Raw genomic sequence first — 12035 nt, forward strand, 5'->3', positions numbered from 1 at the left:
TTGAAGCTGTTATGTAACCTAGAAAAGGCATGTTCTTTTAATCCATTCCTGTTGGTGTAGAGCTATTGTGGGTGGGACCTTTTGATTAGGTTGTTTCAATTGAGTTGTGACCTACTCAAAGGGTCTTAATCCTTTACTGGATACTTTTATGAGGATAAAAGAGCGAAGTCTGGGGAAAGCAGAGAAACACCCAGAGACAGAGCTCACAGCGGACAAAAAAGCCCCAGATATGCTGAGAGGATCCAAAGAAGCTCAGAGAGAAAGCCCCTGGAATTAAAAGCTGAAAGCAATAGAACCTGGAAGCAAAGGATCAGCAGATGCCAGTCTTGTGCCTTCCCATGTGAAAGAGATATCCCATATGTTGGCAGCCTTTCTTCAGAGTTCGGGTCTCATCCTGTTGGTGCCTTAATTGGGACATTTTCTCAGCCTAATCTAGAGAATTGTAAATCTGTAAACTAATAAATCCTCATGTAGAAGCCAAGCTATTTCTGGTATATTGTATTCCAGAAGTTTTAGCAATCCAAAAAATATGTCCAAGTGAATTGTATTCTGAATGAATTAGAGTTGTCTTCATCCACACGTTTCCCCTGTCACTGAGCCAATCCAAATCCAATCCCTTCCTCAGCCGCCTCCTCCTCAAAGTCATTCAAATATGTATTCCTCTCCCCATACCCACCACTGCCCCCATAATGATTAACTGTAAGTGTTTTCCCCATCCCCATCTTTTCAGGCCCATTCTCCACCCCTACAGCCTGTGTCCACCTTTCTAAACTCGAAATCTCATCTTGTTCTTCCCCGTTCAAAACTCTTCAATGCTTCTCTATTTGTACCTGGGGTAAACATCAGAACCCCTGACCTACTTAGGGACAATCCAAGCAAGCCCATCATTTGGTTTCCTGGGGACTTTTCAAACTGGGATTGAAGAAACAGGGCTGATCCTTTTGTACTAGCAAAACTGAGAAGTGTGGTTGCCACCAGCTGAGCAAGGTGGACAAAAAGAGAGGCTACCCTGTGTGTAGCGTGGCCAAGAGGCGAAAGAGCGGATACTGGCATTTGGGCTGAATATTATGAAAACGAAAATTTTTAACCATTAATAGAAGGAATTTTATGATGAATTTTTAAATTGAACAAATGCAATTCTATTCTGTTTGAGTATGTTCTCCTTAAATTTGTACAAGCTTACTGATAAAATGAACTAGTATTATAAGTAAATTCTCAAAATTCGTATATTCTATTTAAGAAATTAGTTAAGTTTAATAAGAAATATAAATAAAATTTTTATCATGTTAATTACCTGGATTTCGAAGAGTCTGGCTTTTTAGTTACTTGGCCATTTGTTACCTCAGTATGTGAAAGAATATGAATTTATAGTGACTTTGTTAACATCAATAAGTATACTTCTGTTCTTAAATAGAGAAGACCTAATTCTTAGTTTTGAAGAGTTTATATTCTAGGTAGAATATATTGTACCAGGGCATAGTATATGACAGTAGTGATAAAGGAATAAAAATGCTGAAAGAATTTAAAAGGCAAATGGACAAAGAATAACTAAGAAGTCCTCATAGAAGGATGATACTTATTAAGACCTTTAAATAAGGAAGTACCATTTGAATAAATAGAGCTTTAAGCTAGTTTTTAGATGCCATAACATAATTTTGTAAACTAACATATTCCTGGTATTATTTAGCACTTGGGAATAATGTTGTGAAAAGTTTGAGTTTTTTCTGGATATAAATTCCTTAAATGTTGAAAAGCTGATTATATTTCAAACTTGGGGCTTTTCTGGCCTTTGAATGCAATGCTGGATTGGACAGAAATATTTAAATAAATTGTAAAGTAATCATTTGTGCGTTGTGAGTATAAAGTATGTAAATACCTGGCTGTGTTCCAAATCCAAGCGTGCATTTCTTGCTTTCTCCATTACTTTGTAGTATCTTTGTCTCTTCTCCCCTTCATAAATACTGTTTTCGGAAGAAAGTATGCATGTTCAAAGAACTTTGTAAATTTGTTATCAAATTTATCTCTAAATTAAATGCAATTTGGATAAATGAAAACTATAAGTAGCATAGATAGAATCTTTATTATTTCCCATACTAAACTAATCATATCCGCTAATTAAGTGAATTTTGTTTGTATGCTGACTATAAGCCCTGAGTGAATATGGAGATTGGTGAAAAAGCTTATAAAAGTAGATTCTGTCTTTCCTAGTCAATGCTGACCAGAATTTAATAAGCCTGTTTATCATATATTTCAAAAAAGAAATCTTTCTTTGTCAAACCAGGTGTGCTGGTTTGAAGATATTATGTACCCCAGAAAAGCCATATTTTAATCTTCATCCAATCTTATGGGGGAAGCCCTTTCTTTTAATCTTGATTCAATACTTTAGGGTAGAAAATTTTGATTAGATTATCACCACAGAGATGTGGCATGCCCAGTTGTGGGTGTGACCCTTTGAATGGATGGAGATCTGATTCTGCCTATTCAAGGAGTGTCTTGATTAGTTTACTGGAGTCCTTTAAAAGGGAAAACATTTTGAATAAACCTCAGAGCAGATGCATACCCTTGGAGAACAGTTGCTTCAGAGCTGACAGAGCCAACATGAGACCCAGACATTTGGAGGGGCAGGACCCAGCAGACTTTGCCACGTGCCTTCCCATGAGATTCTAAGCAAGCCAAAACTCAGAGTTTTGTTCCAGAGGAGCTAAGGGAAGACCCACAGATGCCAAGTGAGGAACACCCACAGGAAACAGTCTGAAAGCAGTGGAGGCCAGGCACAAGTGATCAGCAAATGTCAGCCATGTGCCTTCCCAGCTGACAGAGGTGCTCCAGATGGCACCAGCCATTCCTGAATGAAGGTATCCTCTTATCGGTGCCTTAAGTTGGATATTTTCAAGGTTGTAAACTTGCAACTGAACTGTAAACTTGCAAATGAATAAATCCCCTTTATAAAAGCTGATCCATTTCTGATATGTTGCATCCTGGCAGCTTAACAAACTAATACACTGGGTATTCTTACAGCACTAAAGTTTAGTTTCTTCCCTGGTAAAATAACATGGATTATTAATCTGTTCTTAATGGAAAGCTTTTAAAAAGTTTTCTTAATCATCCAAGTTCTCTGTCTAGAAAACAAAGATTTTACATCAGAATAATGTTCTTATTAATATTTATGTTAACCTTATCTTCCTTAATTGCAGAAGACATGTCTTCTCACTGTTAAGGGAAAAACTGTTAACAAAGAATTTGTTCTTTCACAATGTAAAAGTGAGGTCCTAAAATAGTTTGAAGTATTGCATAAAAAGTGTTTGGGAAGTATTTCAGTGGTTAAAAAGGATTTTCTATCATGTTGCTAGCTAAATTTGTATGAATAAAATATTATTTATATATTTAGAAATTGTATAAAAATCCCTCAAGACTTAACAGTTTTCTCACTGTCCATGTTATAGCTTGTATTAATCTGTATTTTGTTAAATAATGGTATAATGTTGTTAGTTGCAGTTTTATTTATTCTTAGAAAAAGGCTAAAAATCATAGAAAGAGCCAGATTTTGTCAGTCACACTGCTTTGCTCTAATGCTTCTCTAAAGGTATATGTGGTCAGCTGTAAGTCAGAGCTTCATCTGCAACAAAGATAAACTTTAAAAGAGAGGCAAGATATATATATTATATTTTATCTGTTAATTAACATAAATCTGGTAAATATACAAAGGTAAAACAAACAAAAAAACCTCTGCTATAGTTTATCAATATAAGACAGCTGTCTAATGTTTTATTTCTGAAAGTAGCTTCTTTTTAAAATGCTTATAAAAAATTAAGACTTGAATTGTAAGCTCTAATTATTATTTATAAATTCTGAAATGCTTTGCTCTTTATATAACCTGGTAATTCCCTGGAACTTTAAGTATCTGTGTGACACCTGAAACTCAGGTAATTCTCCAGTTCTGAATGTCAGCATTAATCCATACAGCAACTGTTAAAAACTGAAAACTGAAAAAGAGATCAGATTCTTGACTAGAGATGTGACTGAAGCTGTTAAAACTAAAATGAATCAATATACAAGGTTGTGTATATACACACAAACACTGTATTTTAAACTTTAACTTTTGTGGAGACCAAAGGAAAAATTTTTGTTCAAAATTTAAATTTCTGTCACACACTATGTACTTTAACCTGTCCAGTATATTTAAACAACCTAATTCAGCTTTATTTGAAATAGAACTTAGAATAAGGAATAAAATCCTAGTATTCTGTAAAACTTAATGTTAAACCCTAATGCATTTCAGAGTATTTAGGGCAGAAAATAAAGTATTTGCAAAGTCCCTTGAGGGAATGGAGAAAAAGTGGAACAATTAAACGACCAAACATTGGGACTTCCTGATATTTTCTTAAGCAATAGGGGCTCCCAATTTAATAGGTCAAGGCCTCAATCTTGGGGCTAGCCCTTATGAAACCTATTTCTGTAATAGTAAATTGAACCTACTAATAGTTAATGCCTAAGATTCATCTCCAGAGTACCTCTGCTGTTTCTCAACGTGGCCTCTCTCTAAGCCAAACTCTGACCTTCCCCCCTACATGGGACATGATTTCCAGAGGTGTAAGCCTGGCCCTAGCATCACGGGCATGAATCTCAGGGTTAAGCCTGGCCCCAGCATTTTGGAACGTGACTCCCAGGGAAGAGCCTGACCCTGACACTGTGGAACTACTTGACCAAAAGGGGGAAAAGAAATAGAATTTCAATGGCTAAGAGATTTCAAATCAAATCAAGTGGTCATTCTGGAGGTTACTCTTATGCAAGTTTCAACTAGAAATTGTTACCGGATAAAGGCCATGGATTCTTCTGGCTGACCTGCTCAATAACCAATTCCTGAGGCACTGGGGTTTCAAAGAGAGAAAGAGCTTATTACTATACATTTAATAGGAGAGCAGACAGCCTAAGGGCCCAAAATCTGTCTCCCTGAGTTTAGGGGGTTCAGGGTTTTTAAGAATTTTAGCAAGGGGAAATGAGGTCATTTTGAATATCAATTTCAAAGAAGAAAAGGAGAAAGAGACAGTGTTTTCAGTATCATTTCAATAGCAGAACATAAGCTGAAAGGAGGGGAGGTAGAGCTATCACTTCAGTACTAAAGGGGTAAACCAAAAGAAAAGAAGTAGTTAATGGCTGACTTCATTAGCATTAGGACATTTGCTCTACAAAAGAATGACCAGATAAAAAGCATAATCCCTCCTACAGTCACACAGGCACAGGATAAGGGCTTTTATACTCATTTCAGATATCAGGGCAGCTAAATTATAGTTTAGGGATTTCAGGTATTCCCCTTTCTACGCCAATATCCCAGAAAGCAAAAAGGAATATGATTCAGTAATTAAAATCATCCCTTAAATCTTAAATTCTTGGTTACAATATTGCAAACTACCACAATATGGCAAACCCCAACCAACAGTATTCCTGAAAACCCTGAAAGATGTCCTGGGCGCTACAAAATTTTAATTATAAAGTTTGTTTTGCAAAGATTTAAAACCTCCAGATTGTTCCAATGACAGATAAGCTCTGAAAACCAGAAATACCAGTCTTTTCAAGGACTTGAATGAGTTTTATCTATCCCCAAAAGACAATGCCCTTTTTCAGCCTTGAAAAGATCTCACCCAGTTATCCCCCAAGATTGAGTGAAAATTACCAAGTGAAGGGGAACTGTAACTGAGAAGTTAGGATTTAAGGGATGATTATAATTACTAAATCATTATATAAATATTCCTTTTTACTTTCTGCCGTATTAAGTAGACACAGGGAAATACCTGAAATCTCTGAATTGTAATTCAGCTGCCCTGATATCTAATGATGGTAAAAGCCCTTACCTTGTGCTTTTGTGATTGTAAGAGCTGTTGCTCCCTTTATCTGGTCATTTTCTTAAAATAACTTGTAAGGCAAAGGCCCTAATGTTAATAAAGAATTTGAATTTGCCATTAACTAGTTCCAGCCTTTACATGTGTAAATTGTAGTCTCTGCTATTGAAATGAAAGCTCTGCTTCCTTCCTTTCAGGTTAAATTTTTACTGTTGAAATAACTCTGCTTCCTTGCATTTTGGATTGCACTTTTGAAATGCTAACTCTGTTTCCTTTTCAGCATAGAAGTTGTTATTTGAAACTGTAAGACTTCATGCCCCTTGTTAGAATCCATAAAAATTTTGAACCCCCTATACTTGGAAAGACAGATATTTGGGTGCTAGGCCATCTGAGCTCCTGCTGTGTGCCTAGTAATAAACTGTTTCTCTCTTTGAAACCCCAGTGCAGTAAGAATTGGTCAATTGAGCACCTGGCAAAAGAATTCACCACCTTTATCAAGTAATACTATCATGCAGATGTCAGTCCAGCACCCTCTAAACCCAGGTGACCAAGGAAACCTTATCTCTAAGCCCCAATTCCATGACTTATGATAGCCCAGAGCTATGTGAGACGTTTCTTCTTTCTTTCTCCTGCACTTCTCAGCCTCCATACTCCCACTCTCTGCTGTTTCTGATTTGCCCATATCAACCTGATTTTCAAACTTCCAAGCTCTATTGGTTTCTAAGAGAAACAGTATCACTTCAAATATTTTGTTTCCTTGTAAAGTGTACAAAGAGATGTGTGAAAAGTTCACAATACAGAGCACATAATTTCTACCCTCTCACTGCCTCTCTCTGTCCCCCACTCTCTGGCTGTCTCTGCTATCTTTCTAAAATAACAAGCTAATTCCTACCTTTGAGTAAAGAAAAACATTTCTGCCCACATCCAGACCCCCTTATTCCCATCTGCCTTCTAGGCTTAGCAGCTTATCCAAACATTTCCAGCAGGAAGAATAATGGTGAAGGACATTTTCTTTACTACATTATACCGTTCTTCTGAAACTATAAAAGGAACTGAGAGTTTTCCGACAGTCTTCCAGTCTGAAGAAACATGTTCATGACAGAAAGATCAACAGAACTCAAAGCAGATACTAAAAATATTTTTGTCATTAGTTTCAATTAAAGCAGAACTCAGAGAGATGGAAGCTACCTAACACAAATTAATCTGGGTAGAAATGAACATTTCTAACACACAGCAACTTTCAAGTCCCAGGACCACAACACTGCCTCAGAATACTCAGTCAAGGAGGAATTTCACCCCCCAAGGAGATATGGCGATAGATGCTTACTTTTGTAGCAGACAGGCCTTCCCCTCTTTCTGGTTTGGCTGTGCTCTCTATGGAAAATCCCCAAACCCCCTCTCCTTGCAGGCAAGCAAGATAAGGCACATTTCCTGGGATAGAAACCCCCTCTCCTAGCCTTCAGGAACTGGTGAAGATGCACATAGGCAAGGGAAGACATTCCTGGGGTGGGAGTCCCTCAACAGTTCAGCTCTGGGACATTCTCAACTTAAATCAGCCAGTTGTTTACCTTGTCTTTAACATGTCAAAGAGTCTGTAAAAGCTAAGGTTGCCTTTTGTTGGGGGCTCAGACTTTCAGAGGCTACTCGGCTGAGCCCTATGGCCAAAGCAAATAAAACCTGCTTCCTGAAACTACGGATCCTTAGCTTCAACCTGTTTTAACTTCGCGGAACGCTCCTGGAGGCCTGTGGCCTTGTTCCTGGTTTCCGTGCTACACTATCAATAGAGGCAGCCTGTTCAACAACAACAGATGGAAGAACAGGGTAGCATACCATGCTCAAATTAGAGCTGCCACAATTCTGCAGGTAATGAAAACAAGCCTGCACTGATAAGGATGTCCTAAACTCGGGATGCAAAGGCAATCATACTGATTTTTACTCAGAATAAACAAATCAGATTTCCTCAGGGACCAGCCAAGAAAGTATATGTGGCCAGTTTGGAAATTTGTTGTGGTCTGTCCAAGATCCATAAGTATTCACTTACTTTTGGTAATAAAAACCAGTGTTGTTGGAGAATAACTTTCTGGTGTCATATGGGCTATGACCCCACTTTTTTCCAAGGAGAAAACTAGAAACTAGAAGTTTCTAGAACTAGAAGAAACTTAGAGTTTCAAACCTCCAAGTCCTTCTCTTAAAGAGTTACTTGGCCCATGTGCCCCTGCTGGGGGTGGGGGTGGGGGTGAGTGGCAGCTGAAGTTTCCATCAGAACAGGAGCCAAGTGGAAAAGAAGAGCAATTCATAGGTCACCCCCAGAGCAACAGGTAAATTGCTGTTCTTATCTGGAGAGTGAGTGGTAACCTGAGGCATTAGAAGCTGCCATTACACATGGAAGGGAACTGATTAAACCTTTCATTCTGAGTTTCCACAATCTTCCTCTGCTTGGGAACTTTTCTGCAGGTGCACATTTGAGGCAGAGATGTCCAAGCCTTTCCTTTCCACAGGCATCCAAGGAATCCTTTGTGCTGCAAGATCCATGTAGTCATGAGAGTGAGTGCCCCCACATAACCATGAGATCACTCAACGCTTGCAACAGAAACAATTATTGGATGAATACCAAAGAAAGCAGAGTTTCTGTGAAAATGTAGAAAAGAAACACACACTCACACTCACAGAGAGGCATTGGATGTGTATTACGTACCAGACACTTGAATGCTTTCTGTGTGAGTTCCATCCATGGAGCTTACAGTCTATGAAGAACATATACAGAATGATGAGTTCAGGCAATGCAAAGTATCTGCCTAAGGAAAGTCCTGAAAAAAAGGACTCTAAGTTCAAAGGAAGGAGAGAAAAAAATAACATCTGGCTTAGTCAATAACGGAAGGCTTTATATGGGAGGTGTATCTGGAATATATATATTCCATATATATATATATGCTGTGTACTTATTGTGAGAACCCCAACAGAACCTGAGCTGGGTTGTAGAGCCTGGTTATGTCAGATAGATTAGTTGGCTCATGGTTCTGGCAGGCATCTATTGCATGAATGAATATCATAGAAAGAAGAAGGCTTGGAGCAAGATATTTCACATTCAGATCCCCGGGGAACATTGTGAAGTTTTTAAAGTGTATGAAGCACAAACAGCCATGCTTTGGGGCTCAGGAAGCAAAGCACAGTCCTTCTTTCCCTTCCTATGAGTCTAGCACTTCAAAGAGGCAGGCCGTAACAGGAACAGCATTCTCAGAGAAGCCACCAGCAGGGCTCAGTGCAGACATTAGTGAAGAGGTTGTTGGGGATGGGGGGAGTGGGCAAAAAATGGATGTGTCCTGGCATAGAGTGGAGTCAAGTAGAGGCTGTTTGGACTTAGCCCTCATTAAGGCCTGTCAGATTGTGCACAGGCAGTCATCCTGAGACTTGGGGATGGAGCTCACCTTTGCAGAGTCAGGAAAAAAGGCACGTACTGGCATATGGATACATTTCCATGCGTCTTCTCAGTGTTACAGAACTGGAATCTCTGCCCATGCATTTTAAAGCCAATCTATGACATCAGGGTTTCAGAGACAAAAAAAGTTTTATTACAGACTGTGCTGTATAGGAAAACAGGAGGCGAAAAGGCCTCATATCTGTCTCCCTCAGTTCAAAGTTTGGGGTTTTTGTGGGATTAGACAGAGGGAGGTGGAGATAGTGACATTGATAGATATTAATTAATTGGTTATGGTTAATTGAAAGTAAGGGGGCCCTGGGGACTAACAAGAGCTGGAGTAAACAGATTACTGAATTAACATATGTCTTAAGAGGCTCTTTGAAGAGCAGGGTAAGCATTATGTTACAGTTTACAGTAATGGTGTAAATAGTTTAATTAACATAAGATAACAAGTAAAGAGACTAAGCTGAGGAGGGATGACAAAAAAAACACCTGCTGGGACAAATAGATTATTACAGCAACAGCAGTGCTGTGAAAAATGAGATAATAAGTAGGGGAGAGGAAGTAAGCTAAAATTATATTTATAATTATATTTATAATTAAAGTCATATAAAGGGAAATGGGCTAATTGGCAACAACAGCAGCTACAAGGTTACAATAGGAAATCAGGCACTCTGGGCTGGGACAGAAGCTTCTAGAGCTCTTAGCCACCCTTCCTAAGAGCTATGATTCTACAGAGCTGTTTAGAAAGTTAGAAACAAAAGCAAGCACCAGAAACAAAACCAAATCATCAGATCCATAACTGAATCATTAGAAGTTGACAAAAAACAAATTTAATTTTAGACAGAGACAGATTTCTATACTTAATTGGTCCCCCAAAATTGAATTTTCATTAGTATCTGTTTTAAAATAGTAAGTTATTTATTCACCCATATTTGTCCATCCCAGTCTAGTTTGGGGCCATTCTCTTTATCAGATCCAGGTGGTACAGCTGAACCAAATATATGTCAATCACTAAGTTAGCATAGGAAGATCAGCCAGGCAAGTTAGAAAAGAACCCTTCAGAAAATTCTTCCTGCTCATCAGTTAGGCACACAGTACAGGTAGAACCCCTGCATTACCATCACCCATATTTAGATCACTTCCAGACAGCTTTGGCCACTGGCTTTGGCAATCTTCACAGACTGACCTTGCTTAGCATCTTCTTCTCTTTGGTTTTGTTCTCCATCTCCGCTATTGATGGGAATATCAGTTACTTCCTGGGAAGACACATGCAAGCTTTACCATCAGAAATCTAAATTTGCTTTTAAAAGTGTTCCTGATTTCCAGACACTAGCAAGGAGGCTGTGGGAAGTGGGCCTGATAAATTAATCATGCCCCAGCTTGCACATACTAGTTGTCACCTCCATCTCTACCACCCAGTCCCTAGCAGCTTCCCCAAAGAAATCAGGATCCTCTGGTTCTGCCATACGCCTACAACTTCCTGAGGAAGGAAGCAAAGAATAGAAACATCTTCTGTTTTTCACTTAAGTTTCTCTTCCCTTTTCACTTCTCAGTCCCCTTACCTTTGCCAGCCCACAACCATATTAGCTCTATAACAAATAAATAAAGTAGAATGTGGGGCAGCACCCAGAGGATTCAGCTTCATGTTCTCAGAGAAGGCTCTAAACCCCAAGACCTTCTCCCTGGGAGAGACAGATGGGTAGGAGGAGTCACTCTGGCAGATGTCAAGGTGCAGTATTTGGGATTCAGGGGAAAGAAGCAAAGAAAGCAAGTGTCCAAGATGCTGACATCACATGCCCTTTTCAAGGATCTACTGCTGTCACTTTGTTTGTCCTTTTTAGAGAAAGGGAAATCAGATGAGAGAATAGGAGAGTTGAAGGGGGCAAGAAGGGTAAAGAAAATAGCTGGGTTGAAAATGCCAAGCTCTTGCTTTGATTTAGAGCTTTCTTATTTTACAACCCATTATCTGTTTCCATTCCCAAGGTGACTTTGGCACCTTTGGCTGTCATTCTTCCTCCAGATCCTGCCCCCATTTCAGCTGTGAAATATCTGAGACAGTGGCCCTTCAAGCCCCGGTCTCTCTGCCTCTTCTTTTCTGGGACTCTATCTTCCCATCTGAAATTGTCAACTTTGAACAGCTACACTTCTCATTTCTCTGTAGAGGACATTAACTCTTTGTCTTTCTAGCACTGTTCAGCTAAAAGTGGTCAGTTATCAGGATACAGAACTACCTCTTTTCTTTTAGGCGCACCAGTCCTTGCCTAGCTCCAGGTGTGTAATCAGAATAAAGGTTGTCATCTCTTTGGAAAATGGACACTTATCTTAACATACATACATAAATATATAACCTTATATATTATATACATCCTATATTGTATAACCACAGTAACAACCATAATTGGTCTAGGGATGGAGTTGTAATCAAGGCAGACCAATTAGAATACTGTTACTGTCATGGGGTTTTAATTTGAGCTATTGGAAGAAAGTCCTCTCCTTCTCTGGGCATGAAGTTATTATGATAAGGGCTTTAGAGCTGTGGGTGCCCAGGTTTCCTGTCTTGTGAAAAATTCACTCTGAAAGAATGTGGCCTTCAAACAAAAAGAAGCACAGGTGAAAACCAGGGAGAGCCTTTTTGGTGCTTGAATTCCTGACTCTAACTATTCTAAGGATAGCTACAACCATGCCCTTCTTTGGAGTTTCCTGAATCAATTCTTTTTTTTATATTTAAGAGCAAATTCCTAATTTTGACTTTGCCCATTTGAGTTAGGTTGCAACTG

At 38.9% G+C, this 12035-nt stretch overlaps 1 long non-coding RNA gene across 2 annotated transcripts in view; it reads right to left on the minus strand.

The window, feature by feature from the left end:
• Positions 1-9264: 9264 nt before the first annotated feature.
• The window catches only part of LOC143660269 (uncharacterized), a 40699-nt gene continuing 37928 nt past the window's right edge, over positions 9265-12035 (minus strand). For both annotated transcript variants that reach the window (XR_013163905.1, XR_013163906.1), the window contains exons 3-4: positions 10445-10514; positions 9265-9369 (exon numbers count right to left, since the gene is read on the minus strand). This is a non-coding gene — a long non-coding RNA (uncharacterized LOC143660269). The remainder of the gene's footprint in view (positions 9370-10444; positions 10515-12035) is intronic.

The sequence above is a fragment of the Tamandua tetradactyla genome, chromosome 16 (genome assembly GCF_023851605.1).
Source record: "Tamandua tetradactyla isolate mTamTet1 chromosome 16, mTamTet1.pri, whole genome shotgun sequence".
In the NCBI taxonomy this organism is placed as follows: Eukaryota; Metazoa; Chordata; class Mammalia; order Pilosa; family Myrmecophagidae; genus Tamandua; species Tamandua tetradactyla.